Source organism: Thermobia domestica, chromosome 3 (assembly GCF_964235325.1).
Source record: "Thermobia domestica chromosome 3, izTheDome1.hap1.1, whole genome shotgun sequence".
NCBI classification, from domain to species: domain Eukaryota; kingdom Metazoa; phylum Arthropoda; class Insecta; order Zygentoma; family Lepismatidae; genus Thermobia; species Thermobia domestica.
This window is the reverse complement of record NC_137456.1, coordinates 260,831,307-260,857,689: the sequence shown is the minus strand read 5'-3', so window position 1 is coordinate 260,857,689 and position 26,383 is coordinate 260,831,307. Positions and strand designations below refer to the sequence as shown.

Here is a 26,383-nt window from a genome sequence, read left to right as displayed (position 1 = left end):
AAGCAGCTCAGAAGATAATGCTGCTGCTGCTACACAAAAGGAACAAAATAAGCAAGATTTCAGAAGTAAGAAAAATAAATTAGAGATGCAGCGCCCTAGTGATTACGAGGTAGAAAAACTCGTACAGCCAATTCTGTCGTTTTATCCATATTATGTTAAGTATTTTTGATGTAATTAAATTTTTGGTAGCCAGTAAACTTCCAGTAAGAGGTAAGCTCGATACTTGTACATTAACTGAAATGGATTCTGGGAATGAAATATTTTTATAAGATAACGATAAAGGTTAAGTTTCGGGTATGTTTATGGAAGTCTTTTAAGTATACGTGTACAAAGGACGAAAAGCTTAGTGACATTGTGATGTGATGTATCGCCCTACCAATTTTAGGAAATTTACCTGGTCAAAAAATGGAGAATTTATTTTGGTTTGTAAGAAAGAATGAGTGAAATTCAGGTAAGGGTAATAGTATAAACTAAGAAAGTGGTTGTTTTGTATGTAAGCAACACTGTATGTGGAGGCGAATGAACTATTTCGCGGAGAGGTGCACTTGTTATGATATGCTGGCGCGAAAAGCAGTGTAGATATGGCGCGTGTGTGTAAAGGGTGTGACATATCATGTGTGTTATATAGAACTACTCAAAATTAACGAGAGACAGTTAAGAAATTGTTGTACACGATTTTCTTCTTAAAATTGCCAAATGAAAATCACTTCTAACTCAACGGCAATGTATTTCTGTAAAGTGTACAGACGCTTTATTTTGTGTTTACAAGTGAAGTGTTGCCAGTATCAAACCATGACAAGTGCTATTGAAATTTGTATGACTGCCGAAACAAACATGTTTTCACTACCCTCGCTTGCGCTTATACCCACCGTCACTGACGCGCCTGCTCCCTTCGGACGCACTCAAGCGTTACTGTGCTGGCCCATCAGCTTCGCCCTGCACGAGCTAGGTCACAGCGTTATGCTTTTAGTGGCTACTTAGCACAGGTTTGTGTGTTTTTGCAGTGTAGTTTCTATGCGTTACGTCTATCTATCATACCTAGCTATATAACGCATCGTTGTGAACATATTTCTTCCATATTTAGGGTTAGATTTCAATGATACATTGCTAATACATAAATGCCCGGTTGCACCAACCGAAGATTCGGATCGGATAAGATAATCAATTGATTATTTTTATCTTTGGACAAGAATCCTACATCGCTGCACCAACAGTTTGTGAGGAAGGATTAACTTATCTACGAATAATCGATAGCTGTATAAAACTATGACGTCATATCATATCATACGTTTGACTGGCTAAAACACTATGCAGTAGGGCCTACAAGAGTAACAACAAGTGCAGTAACAACTGAATACTGATTCGCGTAGCATGTGGTAACTTTTCATTCTAGATATGGGAAGAAAGCGGGCGAAGTTGACTCCTCGTGAACGCAAATATGTTTTAATGCTGGTGGACAAACTTTTTTTTTTTTTTTTTGAAAAAGGTACATGAAATACTGAAAAAAAAGCTTTTATCTGTTATTTCCAGAAATATATAGAAACTCAGTTTTTTTTAAAGCGGGATGGCGGGGGAGACCCGCCGGCAGAAGCTCATGCAGTTTGGATCTTACGTTAAGCTATAGGACCTGTCGCGTATAGCCACGCTGCTGAAAGATGTGCTAAATTCCAGACCAAATCAAATATGTGTACCGGGGGTCCAAGTATTAAGGAGTCCCTAAATGCAGACACATGCATGAAGAAATTTTCCAACGTGCATGAGAAATGATAAAAGCACAGGCAAGTTGTTCGTGTATGGCCTCAGTGCATGTTGAGAGTTTTCAAAATCTGTAAAGATGCATGATAGTTCTGCCGTTCTTCGTGCAGGTTTGCCGTGTATGAACTCGTTCATACAAGTTGGTTGTTTTATATTTACGTCCGCCAATCACGATAGCGGAAGAAATCACGTGGCTCTTTCCTCCGATAAGTTGAACAGCAACTTGGTACGTGTGTGGGCAAAAACTTCTTCCAACATGCATGATGAAACAAATCTTTCATGAAAGTTGGTCATGCAAGTATATGCGTCCACAGTCCCCTTTAAAGAAGAAAAAGCTCTGTTCTAACGGCTCACATTTCTTTGTCCGCCTCTTAAGCTACATTTCCAAGTAAGGATGGGTAATGTTTGGCTACAAACTACGCTAGGCTTCACACAAATACTTTCTCCTCTTAAAAATAACGTTCGGTTTTTGCACTGAACTGTAGGGTAGGATAACGAAGAGTAGAGAATATTTGGGTAGAGTACGATATCGCAGGGTAGAGTAGTATACATGAAGGTAGGTTATTTAACTCAATGCTCTGCCATTTGTGTCAAATGTAGGGTAGGGTATAGTAGGTTATGATAAGTTCAATATTTAACCATTATTTTTAAATATAGGGTAGAAAATTAAATTTTTAAGTTTAACGTCCCAGGATTATGCCATTTAGGGTAAGGGAGACTATGATTAAATCAAGCGAGTAATTGGTGGAATGAGAATGTGGGAGGAAACGGGAGTACCCTCCGTAAACCCACGATGTTGTCCAAAACAATTCACTTGGCCGGCAATCCAACCAGGCACTCCACGCACAAGAGGTAAGCGCTCCAAATGTAGGGTAGAGTAAGTGAGATTATCTTTTGCTACATCTCAGCATGGCACTGTATTTAATAATTGCATCAAGAAATCCCCCCCCCCCACGACTCATGGACAACTTATATAAAACCCTAATTTTGATATAGATTTACAATTGCATCGCCGTACAAGTTCCGCTGAAAATAAAAACGTTTAAGTTTACATTGGCGTCGCTAGTTGGTTACGGTTCATTCCAGAAAGTACGTAGCATTAGTGTACGGAAATATGACCTTTTTAATTAGCAAAGTTCATTTTAGTAATTCCCTTTCGGGTTTGCATATTGTTACCAATTGCTGATGCGATGCAGTGGCGTAAGGAAGGGGGGCCGCTCCCCCCCCCCCCCAAAGAGGTCCGACAATGTACTTTGATGTTTGTAATTTTTTATATTTTTTTATATTTATATATTTTTTTTGTAATTTTTCTATATGTACCTATAACAGCACTTGCCCCGCCCCCCAAACACACATCCTGGCTACGCTACTGATTCGATGTAAATTTATGTACTAATCTAAGCACAAATTCCTTGCATATATACTTCTTTTGCAACAAATCGACTTTTTGTCCTTAAATAATCATTCTTGGGTCGTGGACTTTCATGTCTTTGGTCATATTCACTTTAGGGGTGCTTCAGTGTATGTACACGACGAGAACTATTGTATAAAAATTTAACCAACATGTGATAGATTGTCACTAAAGAGCATAAATAAGCGAGTTAGTGTAGGAGTAGTGATGGGCAGTTTGAATATTCCCGGTGGGAAGGAATTTAAAAATGGGAGTATTCCCGGTTTTTTTTCTGGCCTATACATTCCCGGGAAGTAATTTATTTCCATTTATTTACTTTATCTTCTAAATTATAACAGCCATATAACTAATTACGTTGGTTTTAAAGGGTTTGGAGTTAAAAATTGAAAATTATTTGACTGTACTTTATTTATCTAAAGATATTATTTTTTAAGTTCCATTTCCATTTACACTAAAAAACAGGGTAATTTTTTCGAATTGGGGGTCAAAACTAACAAAATATAGGATGATTTACAGGAGAAATATATTGATAGTGGTGTTCAAGTAGTCAAGAAAATATCGAACACAATTTTTTAGGGCAGTAGGGAATTTTGTATAAACCGTAAAGGTAAGTGGAAGTGATTTATGTGAGAAGAGGAAGTAACGTGTTTGTAACGAAGATTTACTCGCTTACGCTCGCTCGGCAATGCTGCCTCAATTTAATGTTGGTAACGTGATTTAACGTATGACTCCATAAAACAAATGTATCGGAATAGAATATCACAAAAAAAGCAGGTGCAAAATCTAGCCCCACAAAGCAAAACAATAGCCAAATGTAGCAAAGTACTAATTTACAAATGATGAAAACGATCCATTTTGTAAAGTAATGTAGAATTATATAGAAATGGAGGTAATTGTTAAGAACAGCTACTTCTTATCTCCCATGCACGAGGATACTTCTTACTATTGCACTAGCTACAAAATTGATTCTATTTGATGTACAAGTGGTAATGCAACACAGAAGAAACCAAAATCATGTTGTATTCACACTCCAATATGAAGTGAGAATGCAACGTGATCTGGGTTTCTTATGTGTTATATTACCACTTGTACATCAAATGAAATTAATTTTATAACTAGTGCAACACTAAGAAGTATCCACGTGCACGAAATATGCGATATGCGTTCAATTGCCCCCACACATACTCATACATTAAGTACAAGGGCACTACACATATATATTAAGTACAAAGGCACTACACAAACATATATATTAAGTACAAGGGCAACATTTAAAAATGCAACGAAAAGGAGAATAACGACCAGGAAGCATTCATTTTCACACACCTCAAATGGTTAAAGGATTACAAGGGCACTACAGGGATAAACATTTAAGTACAAGGGCCAAATTAAGAAATGCGACGAAAAGAGAAAAAGGGCCAGGAAGCATTCATTTTCACATACCTCAAATTGTTCAAGGATTACAAGGGCACTACAAGGATACACATTTAAGTACAAGGGCCAAATTAAGAAATGCAACGAAAAAGAGAAAAAAGTGCAAAGAAGAATTCATTTTCACGTACCTCAAATGCTTAAAGGATTATAAGGGCACTACAGGGATAAACATTTAAGTACAAGGGCCAAATTAAGAATTACAACGAAAAAGAGAAAAAGGGCCACGAAGCATTCATTTTCATATACCTTATATGATTGAAGGATACAACCGAGCGCCTTCAAACTGTCTTCTTTCCCTTCGGGGTAATTCTTATTTCAACAACATCTACTCAATAATATTCCATGAGTCACACACTCACATAACTATAATCACTGGTAATCACTCCCCCCGACATTTTTCTTACCGTGTTCTCAACACATTCCACGTGCACCCCGTCGCCATATTACTCTGCCTCCTCCTCCACTCAGCTGCCGCCTATATCAAACTGCGCAGACGCACTTCCATGATTCAATGACGTCACATAGAACATGTGAAAAGCGCAAAACGCCTATGTAAATATTCATGGTTGACAACACAACGAGAGCGGAATACACACACGTCTTCTTTAATTTCAAACCACTCATTAACTAATTAAAATTGGGTATATTACCAACTTTTTAAGTAGGTAGATATTCAATGAATAATTCCTGAAAGTATGGCCTTTCTCGTCCTTCCCTAAATGGGAAGTACGGCTCCTTAACTATAACCGAAATGGAGACGAATTACTATTAATAAACCCTTAACCACACGTTAGTAATAGATGTCGGTCTGTCTCCTCTCTCTGACTCGAATTTCGGAAGAGGTACTCGGACTTTTTTTTTACATGTAAATTAATGCATGAAATTTCGAGAAATGGGCAGGTAAAAAGGTCGTGTGTGGCAATGTTACATGAAAAATTATGAAAATAGGAAAGTATCTTGCAAATATTGTGAACATACATATTTATGCTCAAATGTTGACAAAATGGTGGGGCAACATTTAAAAATTTAATGGGCCTTATGCAGAGTCGTTTTGACGTCTGATTAATGCCTTACTATACGTTTGACTAACTGATGGTTATCAAAAGTGTATTTAGAGTTTCTGATTAGGACGTAGTAATGGACGGAGTTCATTACATATGACTAATTAATCTAGAGCTGAGAGTACCCTTGTAGCCACGGTTTAGCTTGTGCGACATATTTCGGATTTCGTATGTCATGTATTTCCATTTTTACAGACTACGCAGCGCACATCTCTTTTCCGTATTTGCCACATTTATTTTTCTCACCTAATGCATTGGATTATATTAGTTAATCATACCCAAATCAACTTTTTAGTTGTACTCAAAGTAGACTCTGAATACCAAAACGTACACCTTCCTTACTGCAGTGCTAGTATGACTAACTAGTCGGTGACTAAATGTTAATTAATGAATTCTCTCTGAATACTACCCAATATGTTTATATCAGTAGTAGAGTGAAGTTTAGAAAATCCACTTACATGTAAATTTAAACTGTTTAGCCGTTTAGAAGTATGTGGACTGATCATACCATGTTTGTAACATATTCACTTTCATAGAACATACTGTAAATAAATGTCCATTTATGTGTACTCTCTAAATATAAGAAAATAACGTAACATCGTTTAGAATATACATTTTAAAGACACCTCTGGGGACAAAAGTAATAATATACTGTGATATAAAAACGAATTTAACTTTGAAATTATAATATAGTAATAGAATACAATTTTCTTTGTGATTGTAAATTCCCGGAAAATTTCCATTTTTGGGAATATTCCCGAAAAATATCTTCCCGGGAATTTACCCATCACTAGGTAGGAGCGCACAGTTGTTATTGGTAATTTTTTTTTTTTTATGTAATCGGCATTGCATATGGAGGCGGAAGAGACTATTTGGCGGAGAGGTACACTTGTTATGATTTAATGGCAGGAAAGGCAGTGTGGAGGTGGCGTGTATGTGTCAAGATTCTGACCTTCTTGTTTGGAGCTTTATCGAACTGTAACTTAACCAACCTAATTCATTCATTCATTCATTTATTTGCCTGTTTCATTAGCTTACAAAGCATGAGAAATTCTCATGTAAGCATTACAGTTGTCAGAAAGAAAAAAAAAACATACAATATTGTCAAGTACCAGAGGTATACATCATGCCTCTTTCTAAAACATAAAACCACATAAATAGGATACACTAAGTATAAAAACATGACAATTTACATCTAATTAGGTAACTGTTTGTACCACACCGGGCATGTACTCACGGGTAAGTATCTGTTACCGACTCTTCAGTTAATGAGTCATTTAAATATTCTTTAATTGTATAATAGCACTTTTCAGTGAGTAGATTATATAAAGTCTTACCAAGAATGGAAACATTGGTCATATTTTTCAAGTACAGAGGAAGTTTATTATACAATCTGACACAATTCATGTACACGGTTTTGCTTATATTAGCATATTTTTGATGCATCACAAATATGTCACTACCTTGTCTTGTACTATGGCTATGAACATTTTTGTTAAAGATAAAAAGATGCTTGTTTTTCACAGTAAAAAGAATAGATTTATAGATATATAAGCTGGGGAGTGTTAAAATTTTTGCTTCTCTGAAAACCTTTTTACATGTCGATTTTATGGGTAACCCAAAAATTATTCTAATCGCTTTCTTTTGCAATCGGAAAGTGCTTAAACTATTTTCAGCAGATCCCCAGTGTATTATGCCGAAGTTAATTAATGAATTAAACTTGGCGTAGTAAAAGCTAAGAAGTGCTTCTCTCGATACAGTACCTTGAAGTTTGTATAAGGCAAAACACAGGCTACTTAGTTTCTTGTTTAAAGTGCAGATATGAGCAGACCATGAAAGATCATCACTTATGATTACACCTAAAAGCTTTGTTATGCAAGAATATTGGAGTAAGTTAGAAGATATTTTTACTCTAGGTGATATACGCGGTTTTCTGGAAAATGAAAATGTAAGAGAATCGACTTATCATGATTTATAATTAACCTATTCGCTGTTAACCATTTTACTAATTTGTCCGTAAACATGTCAGATTTCCTCTCAACTTCTTCTATTGATTTTCCTGATATTATCATACTGATGTCATCAGCATATAGAATACATTTTGCTGGATGCATAAATTCTAACAAGTCATTTATATATATCAGGAAGAGAATAGGACCCAAAATGGAACCTTGAGGAACACCTCTGATTACAGTTGATAAAGACGAACAAGTTGTTTGAAACCCATCTGCAGCTAATTTTGATATTTGTACCGCTTGTTGCCTACTGGATAAATAAGAGAGAAACCAGTTGTGAGCTACTCCTCTAATACCATAAGCATACAACTTACTTAAAAGAATAACATGATCAATTGTATCAAAAGCTTTGGATAAGTCGATGAATAGACCAACAACATATTTACTGTTTTTTAATTCAAGAGCTATATTGGACATGTAATCAAACAAGGCTGTTTCAATACTTTTCTTATTTTGGAATCCATGTTGTGATGGTGATAGTAAGTTACATGACTTCAAAAAATTGCAGAGTCGTGACTTCATCACATATTCAAAAATTTTTGAAAACGTGGAAAGAATGGAGACTGGGCGATAGTTTCTTACATCATGCATACTCCCCTTTTTATGGAGAGGAATTACTTTTGCCACTTTTAACACTGATGGAAAATATCCTTTCTCAAGAGATAGGTTTACTAAATAACAGAGATGATTTACAACGAAAGGAAAACAAAATTTAATAACAGTCACTGGAACTTCATCAAAACCTGAAGATCCCGAATTAGACATCCTACTCAATATTTTCCATAACTCCTCTACTGTTGCTGGAGTTAAAAAAATCGTATGTGAATGCATTGGAAATTTCATCGAGTCGTCATAACTCGCTTGTATGGGATCAGGTAATGGTACACTATCTAGAAAATAATAATTGAAGACATCTGCAATCCGCTTAGGTTCTTTAATAATTTCGTCCCCAACTTTAACATACTCAAAGTCGCTCTTTTTGTTGTTTGTTCCACCATTTAAGATTTTCCACATAGTTTTAGCTTTATTAGTAGAATTAAGTATTGTAGAGCTATTTGATAGTAATTTAGCTCTTTTAATTACTCTTCTGTATATTTTCCTGTACTTAAAAATATAATTTCGAACCCTGTGAGGAAGTGATGTATTTATTTTGAGTAATCTGTTATATCTAAATAGGTTACTTTTAGAAATTTTAATGCCTTTAGTTAACCACGATTTAGTGGACGACGTCCGGATTTTACGAGTAACTTTTGGAAACGCCATATTGAAGTAATGTAAGAAAGTTTCAAAGAAGTATCTAAACTTACATTGAGTGTCAGACGTATTATATATGCTATTCCAAGACTCGTGAGAAAGCAAGAAATTTAGATATTCCATATTATGACTGGAGAAAATTCTCTTTGTAACTGTGTATACTTTAGACTTAAAAACAGTGGTATTGTTTAAAGTGATTTTTAAAATAATCGCATCATGATCAGAGAAACCGGGATCAAATACTTCAAGGTTATAGGCAAATTGGTTTTTACTAATGATGAACTGATCTAGCGCACTTTTATTATGACGTGTCGGTACATCTACTAGCGCTTGGAGATTGTACACATTCAGCAGATCTCGTAGATCGGATTTCTTTTTTGCTTCCACTATCCAATTTACATTAATATCACCACAGATGATCATTTTTTCAAAGTCTTTTCGTATGAAGTGCAAAAGACTTTCGAGTTTATTTAAGAAAACAGTAAATATGCCGGATGGCGACCTATAAATGCATATAATACAAATGTTAACACTTGGTAATTTAATGGCTACAGCTTCAAAGTCAAATTCACAGGTGAATTTTGTAATATCTATTTCAGAAGCTTTTAGACTGTTGTGAACAAAGATGCATACACCTCCACGTTCGTGTGAAACACGAGAGAATTTAGTGATAAGATTAAAGTTTTCAAAATTGACCTCCTTAATAAGTGTATCATTTAGCCAATGTTCACCAAGACAAATAACCTTACATTCTTTCAAATCATCATCTAAAAGTACATCAAAGTATTCGAGTTTATTCTGGATCCCTTGTACATTCTGATGAAAAATACTTATTGTATTAGCTATCTTGGGTTCGGATTTTTCATCTGGCGTGCTAAAAAAGTTACATTTTGTACGTTATTTTGTCCGGCTGCTAACGATACTGTATTATCATTGCTAAGACCTATACGGGGGAAAGTAAGAGGAATGGGATCCCTGTTCCTGTTCTGAGCCTTAATCATATTACTTAAATTTTCACATACATGACGCTTTCCTAGATTATTCAAATGTAAACCATGATGGGTATGAAATTCTCGTGGCAGACTACTTACATCTAATACCTGTACATTTTTAAATCGACTACAAAGGGCAGCCACGCGTAGCCACTACGCCGGTGTATTTCTAGACACAGTGCAGAAGCTGTATTCTGACAAATGGATAGTTATTAGTATGAAACTATGACAAGTGCTATTGAAATTCGTATCATTACCGAAACCCTGTTTTCAATACTCGCTTACGTGTGTACACGCCATTGCTGACGCGTCTGCTCCCTGTGGACGCCCCCCGCGCTATCGTGCGGCTCTAATAGCTTTGCCCTGCCCTAACTCTGTTAGATAGCACTTGTACTTTTTAATGGCGACCTAGCACAGATTGGTTTATGTATTTGCACTGTAGTTTTTGTGCCATATACATACGCATATAGTGATTTTCTATTCTAGGTCGTAAAAGTTTACACACCTCTGTTTTGAAGGTAATTCACTTGTAACTCAGGCTAACCTAATATGCTATCTAATCAATCTAACGAAATGTAGTGCATTTTTCTCGATGTTCGTGTAGTCCGGCGATACAGCACAAACGCCCAAAGTAACATAACACATTCTAACACTTCTAACGAACACTGTAAAAAAATTTTCTCGAGGTTTCCGGAAAAATGCGGGCAGCTCCGGAGGCAGAGACGTTTCCGAGGAATTTCGGAAAATGTATTTTTCCGACTCGCTAAGAAATTTGTAGGTTTCCGAAAACGATAGGAAAAGTTTTCTGGCTTGGGTCGGAAAAGTTTCCGAACATCTTCCCGAGAGTTTTCGGAAACATACGTGTTAAGAAAATTGCTGTTTCTGAAATTCCTCGGAAACGTCTCTGCCTCCGGAGCTGCCCGCATTTTTCAGGAAAGGTTTCATAGTAAAACCTTTCCGATTTCCTTCGGGAACATCCTAAAAAATATTTTCCTTACGGAGTGATGCATGATTTTAAATTTTATATGGCATGGAGACCTTCTGAATAAAATGATTCATCAAAGATGCTAATACAATGTATATCATCTTTTTTTCTTCCTTCTTCTCTTTTTTTATTTTGATTGTCTTCGATTCTGCAAATCAAACAATGTCTCCCTCAGAACAACATTGAAACTTTTACGCTAATTAAAAAAAAAAATAGAAGTTGTCGGCCATACGTGCTTCTTGCATCTTTGATGGATAACAAAATTCAGGACTTCGTGCTGCATAAAATGTGAAGTCAGGCATCACTCCGTAAGAAAACATGGTGAGCCAAAACGGGTCAAATATCATAGAAAAGTGAAAAATAGAGGATATAACTTAAATAATTTATTTGTTCTAAAATCACTGTTCTTTTTAATCTGGCCTTATATTTTTGAAAAAACATGAAGTTTCATTGTAAAACTTTAAGACCAAAACCATAGCATATATTTACCATTATCTTCATGCAAAAAGGCCTATATCGTTTTGAAATATCCATATGAAGTAGAAGAGTGCAATAGACTAGTCACCAAATGATGATTGTACGTCACATCCTTAAAGGTGAATATATTAGATTTAAGAATTCTGTATGTACACTACAGTCTTTCTCATTTTTTTTTTCGTGCACATATATTGAATGAATCCATATGTAAATACATTGTTTATATACACTTATACACTTCCGTTTCTGTAAATCGACACACATTGTAATCTCACATACAGTTAATTTCTTCAACTGTAATTCTGACTTAAGTTTGATTCTTAAATTTTGCTTTAAACGTAAATTTCACGAATATATGGATGCCATAACTGTCGAACACTTCTATGATTGCGCGTCATGAGTTAGCACACTTAATTCAGATACTTTACTTCATTTCACTTTGTATAGCAATGGTTAATGGCTACCTTATGGGGAAAATTGTGCTTAACAGGTTAGACTATTTTTTTTTGTTTTTCTAAGTAGATACGCACCACACAAGTAAGAACATATGGTACTTAGTTTATTTACACACAGGCCTATTAAAGTAATATTACAAATTTGTTAATTAAAGTTTACAAACATGTGGGTCCATACAGCAATTTTTTTTACTGTGAGGAAGCGTTCTGTGTACTCGAAAATGATTGGATTTACATCTATTGTAAGTATTCAGTCATATTTTGAGAACTAATTTGAATTGGAATTTTTCTGAAAGTTTCTAAATATCATATTTTTCATGTGCAAACCATTACAAAAAGAAAAAAAAAAGTTTTCCTTGCTCAACATGTTCCCATACTTTTAGAGAGAACGAATGCAATTATTTTTACAAATTTAGTAAAACATAAATTTGAAGAGTGAAAATTGCGTGACTATACCAGCCCGTGACCTTTGGACTGACTTTCCAAATACGGCATCAGTCGATCTACCTTCCAGATTTTTTAAAAATCAACTGATCATTCCTCATTTTGTTAAGCACACGAATTTATTCGTAATTTTTTTTAACCCTTACCAAAGTAGACAGGAACACGAACACAAATATATCTAGGACATTCAAAATTCCAAAGGCTCTCCCACCGGGAATCGAACCGGGGATGACTTACACAAAAGGTGCACGCGCTACCGTTAGACAAGTGGGAATGAATACCAGCACACAACGTTCACTCTTTATGTCGATATTCGGCTGTCAAGACCACATGAGGAGTAGTATAACTTTCATGTCGTGGTAGGACTACCTTCGTCTGATAATAGTGAGTGTTTATTTTCTAACACAGCATGTAGGTTTTTCACTTCCGTTCTGTCATGTTTCATTTCAATGAGGCAGCCGCTTTTAGGGAACCTCTCTGATATCTAAAATACCTCCTTAGTATTCAAATGTATCTTTAGAATATTTTCATTACTGTTAATACTTAAATTCTACGGAACACCTCAAGAACGATTATTTAACATACAAAACTACATTTGCTGAAAAAGAAATAGGCCTAGGGCCTATATATGGAATAAATTTGTGCTTGGATCCGTACATAGATCTGTACCGCATCGCCAATTGCTACCATTATGCAAACACGACAGTGATTTACTAACATAACCTTTGCATAATTAAAAGTGTCATATTTACGAACACCAATGCTACGGTACTTTCTGGAATAAAACATAACCAATTGGTAATGCAAATGTAAACTTCAACCGTTGTTATTGTTTTGGGCAGAACTGGCACTGCGATGCAAATGTAAATCTATGTTAAAACTTGTGTTTTCAAAAGTTATTCAAACAGAGTAGCGAAGAGGGGATTTCTTGCTGATGTAGATGTTAAATAAAGTAAAATGGTAAGACGTGGCAATACGATGAGCTAATCTATCCTAACCTTACCTACTTTATCCTTCATTTCTCTGGGTTGTGGTTCGTTTGCCGGCCACACAAATTTGTTTTAGACATCATCGTGTCCGTATTTTTCCCCAGGGTACTCATTTCCTCCCACATTCTAATTCCACCAATTCACCATCATCATTCACTGCCTTCATCGTCTCCCTTAGTCTAAAGGGGAATAATCTTGGGACGTTAAACCGAACTATTTCATTTAATTTTTCTACCCTACTTGTGAAAATAATGGTTAAACGTTGAGCTAACGTAACCTAACATACTCTACCTTAACCTACATTTGAAAATAACGGTAAAGCATTGAGTTAACGTAATTTAACTTAATCTACACTACTCTACCCTAATATTCTCTACTCTTCCTATCATACCCTATACTTATGGTATGCCTATACTTAGCGCATAAACCGAACGTTGAATTTAAGAAAAGACAGTATTTCTGTGAAGCTTAGCGTAGTTTGTAGCCAAACATTATTTAAGAAAAAGGGACTATTTACCTTTACTTGAACATGTCGCTTAACAGGTGGATAAAGAATTGTGATCTGTTAGAGCACAGCTTTTTTTCCGTGAATATTTGGGCCCTAGATATCCATATTTGCTTTGGTTTCGAGTTCAGCATCCCCATCAGCAGAGAGACTTAATGTAAGATCCGAACTGCATGAGCTCTCACGCCATCCCGCTTATCCCCGCCCCCACCCAAAATGCGCTATTTTTTTTTTTTTTTTTTTTTTTTGAAATATCAGATACAGTTTCTTTTTCAGTATTTGATAATTTCTTTTTTTTTTTCCCTTAAAGATATGTCTGTCTAGAAGCATTAAAACACATTTCCCTTCCCGAAGAGTCAACTTAGCCCGCTTTCTTCCAATATCTAGTACGAAATGCTACCACATTCTATGCGTATCAGTTTTTTATTTTTATTTTTTCAGTTGTTACTGCACTGTTTTAGTCAATCAAATGTATGATATTGCATGACATGTCGTAAACCTCATAGTTTTATACAACGCCCGATTATTGGTGGATTAGTTAATTCTTTCTCACAACCTGTTGGTGCAACGATGTAAGATTCTTTCCCAAAGATATAAATAATCAACGGTTTATCTTATCCGATCATAATTGTTGGTTGGTGCAACAGAGCGTAACTGTGCAAAGTGTGGAAACGAAGTTAAAATTCAAAACAGAGGCAAATACAATGTGAAACTTATTTCGTAAAAAAAAAAAAAATAAAAAATAAAAAATAAAAAAATAAATAAAAATATAAAATAAAAAAATATTCTGAATATAACTAATTACTGTCAGTGCACAACATACTGAAATGAAATTTGAGTGATACTGAAAGTATAGCATGTGTAGGTGTGCTCTTCCATTATCCTCGTTTATGCGTATACCCCTGTCGCTGACGCGCCTGCTCCCTACGGACACACCATCTCCCTGTCGCTCTAGACCCAATGCTGCGCTCCTGCTTTGACTCGGTTAGATAGCATTCGTGCTTTTTAGTGGCCACCTACAAGTTGGTTCGTGGTTTATACACGATCTCCTCGTTTGGTGCATGTTCTACAAAAATGCAATTAATGTGTGAAATTTTGGTAGAACTGTCTGCTCGAGTAATGCCCCAAATATCCTAAACTAAACTGACCAAAACTAACCCAAAGGAACCTAACCTACCTAAACCATAAAAAAGTACAGAAAATATAGCAAGAAAGTCTACGGACGCAGTTAACCCGGTGGGCTTTTTCGGGTTGGACCCACCTGAAAAAACCCACTTTAAAGCCCACCTGGGTTTTGGAGCTATTTATTAGTATATTATTGGTACAACTAAGGCGATCACATTGAAAGTAATTTTTGTAAGATTTTAGACTTTCCTTGGGCGAATTAGAGGCTTTCACGTTAAGGTATACAACAACATTCAACATAAGACCTTTATAAAGTTCTGAATGCACTAAATGAATTTTTTAAAAAAAAAAACTTACCTTAGCTTGAGATAGTTATAGAACAAATTAATGTATGGATTATGCTTATAGCCTATTTGAAGTAAAATAAGCAATTTTGTACTTTAGAAAATATTTTCCGTGAATAGTGTGCTCATCAACTTGGCGACACCGAGAGACATTATCACTTATACGTTTGACCGGTTTAAGGTCATAGCTGCCGGTACTAATAGTACATATATATAAGTACATTAGTAAAACTATTAGTATTATTTCTTACCTTGGATGTAAAACAGAAGTTTCTTCAACTACAATTTGGTTTTCTAACAAAAAAAAAAAAAAGTTGCTTTTAGTGTTTCTACATTTACAAACACAGGGAAGATGTCTGACTCTTTCTCCAGCAACACATTAGATAAATTAACAAGAATTTTAATATTTTTCACAGGCTAGGGGCACAGAATTGTGCTTTGGTCCAGGTCTTAGAAAACTGTAAATCTCGTCCTGACAAATACACACGACACAAGGATAAAAATCAGCTTTTCATCAGATTAAACTGACGAACGTAATTTTGGCAAATACAGCCATGTAAATAAATATTGCTAAACGCGCGAAAAATATTGAAGGTAGATTGTACCACTGATTTATATAATTTGCATATTGTTTTCCTGTAAAGCATTTTTATTGCACATCTTAAATTTTTAAGCACTTTCAGTCTGTACAATTAATTGCAAGGTACGAACAGAGAAAAGCAGCTGCTGCCTAGTGAACTTTCGCCTATTATATTCTTGAAAAAATACAAATGAAATGAAATATTTTAGTTTTAGTCTCACGGTTATGGTTGCTATGTTCAAGGTGACGGTGATGAGAAATGAATAAAATGACGGAATGAAGAAAGTGGGAGGAAACGTGAGAATCCCGAGAAAACCCACGCACAAGGTGTTTGCCCACCCCAAAGCTCACTTGGCGCGTGCTGGAATCGAACTAGGAACCCCATGCACTAGAGGTGAGCGCTCTACCACTGGGCCACCGCGGCCTCTTTTGTTCATAACTAGATTACAGTTCATTGCATTCTGTTGGAAAGTTGAGGGGAGGGGGATCTGAGGTGTCCCGTATTCTCATGGAGAAAATATGGCAGGTTTATTTACGCTGGAAGGTGTTAATTTCATATAAGACATTCTGAAACATTTATTTATTTCATACAACATGAATTGTATCTTTGTTTTAAATTAATAGACCCCTTTTGGTATTTATATTTGGCGAACGTCAGTCAGGCTTCTGGATGACTTCATCTACATTTGTTCGTTTGTCTGCCGAGCTCCTTCATGGCTATGCGGTTAGTGTACTCGTCTTCGGCGTGGGACCCGGGTTTGCTTCTCGGAGGGTGCTCATGTGGTTCGGATTCCACGTTAATCAGTAGGTCCCGTCTCATATAGCCTCGCTGCTGAAAGGGACGTTAAACACAAAATCAGCTCAATTCGTTTGTCTTCCTCTACCACACACAGTACATAGTACAACTTTCGGCCTTTTAAGTTAAAATTTTTAAAGTACAAGCACGACACACTGTAAATTTCCTGTATAGATTTTGGCGGTATACCAAACTAAAATATCAAAATGGCGGCCATTTTTTCAAACCAGCGAGTATCCACGCTACGAAGCGCAATTTTCAGTGTTTTAAGTTGAAATTTTGACAGTGGAAGCACGAGACATGCTTTTGCTGTATAGACTTTTTCGGCAATCGAATGTAAAATTTCAAAATGGCGGCCATTTTTTCAAAACAGCAGTGAGTAGAAAATTGTTGCAAGTTGTGACAATGACGATCTTGAAATATAAATCACATTTTAACACTTTTACCCCAAAGACATTGAAATATTACGAAAAAACCCATATGGGCCCAGGTGGGTTGACCTGTTTCAAAAAAGCCCGGGGTTTTTCAAACCCTGGTTTATGCACTAGCTTCTCATTTAGTGCATGTTCTGCAAAAGTGCAATAAATGTGTGAAAATTTGGTAGAACTGTTTTTTCGAGTAATGCCCCAAATATTCTAACCTAACCTAACCAAAAGTAACCCAAAGTAACCTAACCTACCTAACCATAAAAAAAAGTACAGAAAATATAGCAAGAAAGTCTACGGAACGCACCCGCTCGCTTCACTCGAGCTCCCTTGCTGTGCTCCTGCCCTGACTCGGTTAGATAGCATTCGTGCTTTTTAGTGGCCACCTACAAGTTTGTTTGTGGTTTATGCACGAGCTCCTCATTTAATGCATGTTCTGCCAAAATGCAATAAATGTGCGAAAATTTGATAGAACCTCCTGCTTGAGAAATACCCCACATATCCTAAACTAACCAAAAGTAACCTAACCTACCTAAACCATAAAAAAATACATGAAAGTATCGCAAAGAAATACAAAATTTAAGCAAAACAATCTGGCCCCCCAGTTCCAAAAATATGCCATAGTTTGAATACCACATGTGTACACTGTATTGACACTGAGACTTGCTGAAGTCGTTGTGAAAGTAGTAATGAAGCCTCTCATTTAATGCATGCTCTGTTAAAAGAAATACTAACCTGTACCCTAACCTGGAAATGTAAGAAATATGTGAAAATTTGGTAGAATCGTCTGCACGCGTAGTTCTGAAATTACTTATATGTACACTCTTCGTTTACGAAAAGTGTTTTACATCGTATTTTACCTATAAATTTTCTTTTCGGTAGGACTGTCTGCTCTAAATTACATTATGTCAAATAATGAAAATAATAAAAAATGTAATATTTTTCTACTCACTTTTTAACATAATTTTATTTTTTTCCATCGGACGTTAAAAATATGTTTTGCATTTATTTCCCATGATGCATCAGTAAAAAATTTCCGAGTAGCCAGGTAAATCTAGTTTACCGTAAAATAAAGGAAAACTGTCATAAAATTATGGGAATTGTATGACAAAATTCCTTTAAAATAAAGAAAACTTGTTTCCGATGATGAAAGGATTCTATATATTTCTGAACACACCGAATCCTTCCTGATTTCTTACGGAAAGTGTCTTATTTTCGTTAAAATGGAGTAACGTTCTGTTGATTTGTCCGGAAACCTAGACCTTTCTATGAAAAATCTTTCCCCAAAGATGAGAAACCTTCCCGATATTTTTTACAGTGTAAATTTACAATTGTGTGGATCTCTTAACTCGCAGACATTTGTATAGTTGCGCGTCATGAGTAAGCACATTGACTTCAGATACTTCTCTTTACTTTACATACTATGGTTATTTGCTACCTTATAGGAGAATCCGTGCATAACAGGTTCGACTTTCCTTAATGTATTTTTACGTAGCTGAGTGATTCAATTTCAAATCGTCCACGGTGGTCCACACGACTGTCTCAGATTTAGTTTATTTTTAAAAATAAAAAACTCCATACAAAATTATTAGACCCATATTTTTTCTTTTTGCTGGAAAAATTTTTTTCTTCGAAATACAGCCTTCCAAAATGGCTGCCCTCCTCTCGGATTGCTCTAAAAACTGAAAAATATGTCAAACTAAAAATTTTATTGTAGAGAAACGAGTGTACTTAGTAACATAATCGCAATAGCAGGAAGAGTAGAAAGTTGTATGTTTCGGTGGAGGGCCAAAATTCGTCTATTGGTCCAATATTAATCGCGCAATTCACTCGCAATGTTGCCAACTTTGGTGAAATTTTTGCTAACTTCAAACATATTTTTCCTGTCCTCACGAGCAATATCAACTATCTGCTTCTAGCATCAAAATCTACTCCATAAGGTCTCTTGAAAATGTAAAGGACTTACGTTTCTGATTATTACATCCCACGTTATACCATGATGAAAAGCTGAAAATTTCATTAAGACGCCATGTTTGGACGCCATTTTCTCAAAAACCACACCTCTTAAAAAATCTGAATTTTTTACAGGTATTGGAGAAGTACCTAAGTATTTAATTTCCTTTAACCGTTCATGCGGCTGCAGCCCCTAACATTCACAATTAATTATTGAAATTTCGATTTTCGTATTTGGAATGTAAATATTTCCTATGGGCATTTAGGTCCTATACACAAGGCGATTTGAAAGGGAGAATGATAATTTTGAGAGATGAATCCTGACATCAAATCCAGTAGAAAAGTTCCCGTAAACATGAGTCGAATTCCGCTTTGTTTTCGAGTTACAGGATTCCCAACTCGGGACCCAAAATCGGCTCGGGACAATTGAAAATAAAATATATATTTCGCGTTAAATCAGAAACTGTGTGTTAAAGCTTTGATAAAGTTCAGAAAGTTGATTTGTATCAATATGATGATTTTTACATGCGTTGCAATTCGGTTGGCACTGTTGCCAACTTGGTAGAACTTTGTTTCCAAATGACATTACGTGGACTTTGTTTGATATTTAGTATTCATTAATGATTGTAAACATCACGTGAAGCACAATTGCCCATCGCCACAGTTTTCAAAAACTTACATGTATTTCAGTAAAAGGTTTTAGTTTGTGCGTTATTGATAGTTTGTGTGATTCGGTGTCGTGACCATCGTCCTAGTGTTCTCTGGAACCATGAAAATTGTTTTCACTGGTAGCATGACATTATAGTGCACTAGTTAAGTGTTTGTGTGTATAACAATGGAGAAGTCCTATTACAGTAAGGACCGTGTTAAATCTGTTGATTATGCTAAAAGCCATAACAGGATTCTGCACAGAATGAACTCTAAACAAAAATTTTATCTTGCGGTAAAATATATGGATTGCGTACAGCGTGTCTGCCCAAACGTACTATTAGGGGAGAATGGTTATTTGTGTCCTGTACACAAGGTGATTTGAAAGGCAGTATGAAAAAATTTGACAGGTGAATCCTTTACCGTAGTCTAGGTTTCGCCGATTACGGCCGTTTTAATGACGACATATCCATGTTTAGCATGTTAACTGTCTGGTTAATGGTTTCCAAATCGACATTCAGAAGAACAAATTCTTTATTTTGCTGGTGCATAATTTCATATTTACACCTTGTTTCGTGGTCTCCAATATCTCACACACATTCACGTTATTCACGGTAAATATTCAAAGCAGCCTTTACAGAAATAATCATCCTCTCCTAATACTACGTTTTGGCAGACGCGCTGTACACAATACATATATTTTACCGCAGGATAAAATTTTTGTCAAGAATTCTTTCTGTACACAATTATCTTATGCCTTTCAGAATAATCAACACATTTAATACGGTCCTACTGTAATAGGACTTCTCCATTGTTATTCATACAAACACTGTAACTAGTGCACTACAATGTCATGTTACCAGTGAAAACAGTTTTCATGGTTCCAGAGAATACCAGGACGATGTTAACGACACCGAATCACGTAATAAACTGTTTCGTGGTTTCAGCAGAACTTCTTGAACAAGTTCGAACTTGATGTTTAGTGTTTCGAAGGTTTTGCAATAATGAAAAATGAATTTTCTTCTTCCTTTATTATTATTATTATTATTATTATTATTACAACTTACACAGACGTAGTTTCCATTCGACATTTTGGTTCTACAAATGATGTCTAACATCAAGTAAATTTCACACTTAATGTTGCAAACTATCAATAACGCACGTGATAAAACCTTTTAATGAAATACATGTAATTTTTCGAAAACTGTGGTGATGGGAAAATTGTGCTTCATGTGATATTTACAATCATTAATGAATACCAAATATCAAATAAAAACCACGTAGTGTCATTTGGAAACAAATAAAAGTTCTACCAAGTTGGCAACACTGTCAACCGAATTGCAACGCACGTAAAAATCATCATATTGATACAAATAAACTTTCTGAACTTCATCATAACTTTAACACACACTTCTGATTTAACGCGAAATTTATATTTTCCATTGTCGCGTGCCGATTTTGGGTCCCGAGTTGGATTCCCTGTAACTCGAAAACGAGGCAGAATTCGACTCATGTTTATAGGAACTTTTCTACTGGATTTGATGTCAGGATTCATCTCTCAAAATTTTCATACTCCCTTTCAAATCGCCTTGTGTATAGGACCTAATTGTCCATAGGAAATATTTACATTCCAAGTACAAAAATCGAAATTTCAATAATTAATTGCGAATGTTAGAGGCTGCAGCCGCATGAACGGTTAACGGATATTAAATACATAGGTACTTCTCCAATACCTGTAAAAAAATCAGATTTTTAAAAGGTGGGGTTCTTGAGAAAATGGTGTCTAAACATGGCGTCTTAATGAAATTTTCAGCTTTTCATCATACTATAACGTGGGATGTAACAATAATCGAAATCCTTTACATTTTCAAGAGATATTATAGAGTAGATTTCGATGCTAGAAGCAGATAGTTGATATTGCTCGTGAGGACAGAAAAAAATATGTTTGAAGTTAGCAAAAATTTCACGAAAGTTGGCAACATTGTGAGTGAATTGCGCGATTCCTATTGGACCAATAGACGAATTTTGGCCCTCCACCGAAGCATACAACTTTATACTCTTCCTGCTATTGCGATTATGTTATTAAGTACACTCGTTTCTTTACAACAACACTTTTAATTTGACATGTTTTTCAATTTTTAGAGCAATCCGAGAAGTGGGCAGCCATTTTGGAAGGCTGAATATCGAAGAAAAAATTTTTTTCAGCAAATAGAAAAAATATGGGTGTAATAATATTGCATGTAGATCCCATATAAAAAAATAATTGAAATATGAGACTAAGATGGGGACCAATTTTGGTTTGCCTCGATTTGAAATGGAATCGGTCAACTACGTATCTCACAGGTAAGAAGACAATATATTTCGGTTACTAACACACTAGTATGTCCTATATTAAAATATTATTGCAAATTTGTTCTGTAAATTTTACAAATCTGTGGATCCGTACAGTAAGTATGCACCGGTGATTCTGATGAAACTTTGCTCACTTTAAAAAAAAAATCTATACACACCAAATTATTACTTACGGTGGTTACTGCATGATTTATTGGTTAAAGCACGATAGCAGCAATCAGAAGTTATTATTGTAAAATTTGCAGAACATGCTAGCAAATATAATGTAAGGATGGGAGCAATTCTAGTTTATGGCATACAAAATTAACTGTTCCGATTTTCTGCTTCGGTTTATTATTTTTCTTTTCTAACTTATCACTGCAGTATTTAATATACAAGGGCATATTAAACCCAAATAAAGCAAAACTGTAAAGATTTAAAATACCAATAGGCCTGTTAAATAAACGAATGGAACAGTGTATGCCATAAAATATAATTGACCACAAGAGAGTATCTTGCAGCGACGTCGAATCTTATAAACACCTTAAATGTGAGATAAATTTAACCTGCTATGTCCATATCTACTAGGTAGCCACTAAAAACTGAATGTCTTCAATTCACAAATTATAGTAAGTAAGTCAATTAATAAAATAAATAATATAATGAATTAGTGCAAGTGTGCTACTTTAATCGATCCATTATAGTAATGACAGATTTTTATTGATACAGATATAACTCTTTCTTGCTTTAGGAACAATAGAAATAAGCACTGTAACACATTTATATCCACATACCCACATAAACATCCAAAATTATTGATATAATTTCATCCAAGTGAAACTCCAACAAAACGCTGTAAAATATCCAAAACGGAATACTTACACAAGCGAAAACGAATACAAAATTAATAATCGTTGAAATACTCAAAATGATTTTGCCTGTCTCTCATTATCCTTCTAGATCGGATAGCATATTCGATCTCTTCGAGCACTTTAGATTCATCTGAAACATCCATATCTTTTGCAACCATATTCACTCTACTCACTGCTGATCACATTATTAAGGGTTAATCTCTCGTTTTGTATGGCTAGTCTTAATCCGACGATTGGGCGATGTAATCTTGAGATCAGTGTTGGTGCAACACATTATCCTCACTTCGAGGATTAACTAGTTTAATCTCTATCCACGGATTAATTCTCGGTTGGTGCAACTGGGCGTAAGTGTCTTAATACCACGGTCCAATTCGACGATGGGTGTCGTGGGTGCAAGGGGGAGCTAACCTCCGCACCATATAGACGTTACATCTATCTATCCTATATAGCGAAACCTTGTGAACACATCTACTTTCGAAACTGGAATTGTATTTTTCAATTTTACTTTGCTGATACATTAAGTGCCTTAATACCGCGATCCAGTTCGACTTTGGTGTCGTGGGTACAAGGAGGAGCTACCCCTCCTCACCATATAGACATGGCAATGATCATGGAGCTAGAAAGAGGGAACAAACGCCACTCGCAAGCTTTTGTACAACTGAACGCAAACAAAAGCGGGCCTAATTGTTGCACCATGCGTAGTTTTTGAGATCTAGCATGAAACATATCAAAACATGTAAATCTTTCCGGGCTACGACCATCATCTCGCACGTGCTTTCTTCGCGTTTTTACTATGTTCTCACTTTTTCTCCATCAGACATCAGTCATGATTTGTTTTGCAATAGTTTATTCATATACGGAATTACTTAGCACTTTGCCCTCCTTAGGTACTACGTAAGGAATGGCATCAAAATCAAAAATGTCAACTTTCGGACCCCCATAAATCTATGGTACCAGTAGTATCATAGCTGTGGATATTTCTGCAGACAACTTACATGCAATAGTATTCAGCACAAAACTTATGAACCCCCACTTTATGCAATTTCAAAATACAGCCCCTTGAAAAATTTAATTTCCCGACTTTTTCTGATGATTTCATGTATTGGTTTGCAACCCTGCATATTTATTTAGAAGCAAGAGTATATATTCTTTCTGTACCCCCGTCTCTCCTGTAAACATTCATTTTTGTTGATGTTCGTCTGCTTCGTACGTCCTGAGCAAGTGTAGTTTTCGTAAACCGAATTGAATTCGATTTATGTTCGTTTCAGATACAATGGAAACAGCTTACTTCCAACAGAGTCAACTTTCTATTTCTCTGCAGGTACCTTGTTTTAATCACATTCACCTTTATTAAAGTAGATGAGAATAACACTGCTAATAACAGAACTGTACCCTAGTCATTTTTTCCGAGAAGAGCAAGTTGAATAACATCAAAAATTTATGATGAAACAGGTATACTGTAGTTACGCGTTTTACAGGCAATGTTAGAATTAGACAGGCGCAAGCTAACTTTGCATTTTGAAACCGTTGTTTTCCGAGTGAGTGGGATGAAAACGAGAGGAAATGATTGATACTACGCATGCGCAAGATGTGTTGCCAACCGCGATTGTTCAAACTTCTCAGTAGTAAATCCTAGCCATTAATTAAAAAAAAAAAAAAAAAAAAAAACTAGTTTATTACTGAATGTCTGCCTATTTGGAAACTATCACACATCCTGTCCACTACCTTTGATAATTATGGACCATAGTCTTGTCTTTCTTCCTCAAAGCAAGCTCTGACACTATATACCATTTCCCAACTTTGATTCTGATCGTAGCACCGCTCCCGTTTTTTTTACAAGATCGTTTAACTTCCGTAGTCATAACATTAATTAACCAAAGTACAAGAGAATTTCAAGTCAATTATTAAATTTAAAGAATTATTGAATGTAGTATACACCTGGACATGCCGACGTAAAAAATAGTAAAGAACAACTCATACAAATATCCCAACACAAAGCCAGATATTAACACACAAAAGAAGAGATACACACGATATTTTAAAATAGTTTTACAAAACAAAAGTTCAGTTTTATATACATCACCAACACAATGCTAAGTAGTACTGAGTGGTAAACATTCTTTCACCTTTCTTATTTTAAACGTTTGGATTACCAAAAAAAAATATCTTCCCACACAGCTGTTGGTCAGCAGAACACATGGCGCATTTTGGCAATCGTAGCATTCCATTCGTTTAAAACAAGAGACATGGCTCACTTACCCCTCGAAAGAAGATATTTCCAACGCATGATGAGGTTTGTCCTTTTGGGTGGGTTTCTTGTAGTGTGCTGGTAAATTTATATTAAGGTGCTTGTGGTTACGAGGCTGTTATTATCGTACTCTGTCTGGTCCAGTGTAGTGTGTATAGATAGTGCAACGTTTACTAGCAATGCTCTAGATATATGTATACATGAAAAAGTACAGCGTACGATTTATGAATGAAACCTCACATTTTAGATTCATGGCGAATATTCATTTCAGTTGGCAACGCTGATAACTTGACTTCCCTGCTTCTCAAATCATGGTCAGATGGCAGCCAAATCGCGAAGAGCATTACGTCTCTCAAGTGCAAAGTTGTGCGCCGTGTCTACTCACAAAGTTGTTTCGCACATGGAAAACCGGGAAAAGTCAGCGAATATCAAATCACCTGGAAAGCAAGGGAATTCTTAAAATTTTCTGGAATAATGTAGGATTACATACGTTTGCTTTTGTATATTGTGTTAGCATTTGGCTAGCTGGGGACTTCGTCCCCAGAACCTATGTATGCTCAGCCTACAGCTTCGCACCTCAACAACCGGCAACTGTACCTAATTCCAGTTCAAATACCAAATTTCATGTCTCTTACCTTCCGGGATCCCCAGATATGAACATTTTATTATAATTATTATCCTCACCTAACTGGCCTAGAGCCCCGCACATAATAAACTTGCAAACATACTGAATTTTAGTCCAAATACCAAGGTTCCTTTTTTCCCCGTCGAATTTCCAAAAACTCTTCCTTATTGGTACCCTAGTCTAGAAATCATAAGCACTCTCCTTTTTTTTAAGCTTAATCGGTTTAGTCTGGGCGCCAATTAAACTGTTCGCCATTAAAATTGTCAACACCTAGAAGGAGATGATGTAGAAATGCGAAACTTCGCAAACAGAGAGGTAATAATAAGAGAAGAAAATGATTACACTTACAAGTCGGTGATGTAACATAAGTAGCAGAACCGTCAGGAGATAGTATGTGTAGAGCCTTCACGGACGAGGCATGGAGAGAAGCCCATCGATGTCTGCTTCAGGTATGGCGTCCCAGGCCCGACGCCATAACTCAGCGCCAAAACTCCTCAACATTAGGTGGAGGAAACCTGAGCCAGCCGGGAACTACCATGGACCAAACATGCTCAATTGGTGAGAGATCGGGCTTCAGCTCATCTGTGACTTGGCGCCGTGGTGATCTGCTTCCAACCCAATGTGCGTCTGTCTCTGTCACGCAACACACACTTGCGTCC

The 26,383-nt window shown here is 36.0% G+C and overlaps 2 protein-coding genes across 2 annotated transcripts in view; one reads left to right on the top strand and one right to left on the bottom strand.

The window, feature by feature from the left end:
* The window catches only part of LOC145681035 (relaxin receptor 2-like), a 1,105,974-nt gene that overhangs the window by 230,906 nt on the left and 848,685 nt on the right, over window positions 1–26,383 (bottom strand). The gene's annotated exons all lie outside the window — the stretch shown is intronic.
* The window catches only part of LOC145681034 (uncharacterized), a 187,512-nt gene that overhangs the window by 110 nt on the left and 161,019 nt on the right, over window positions 1–26,383 (top strand). The gene's annotated exons all lie outside the window — the stretch shown is intronic.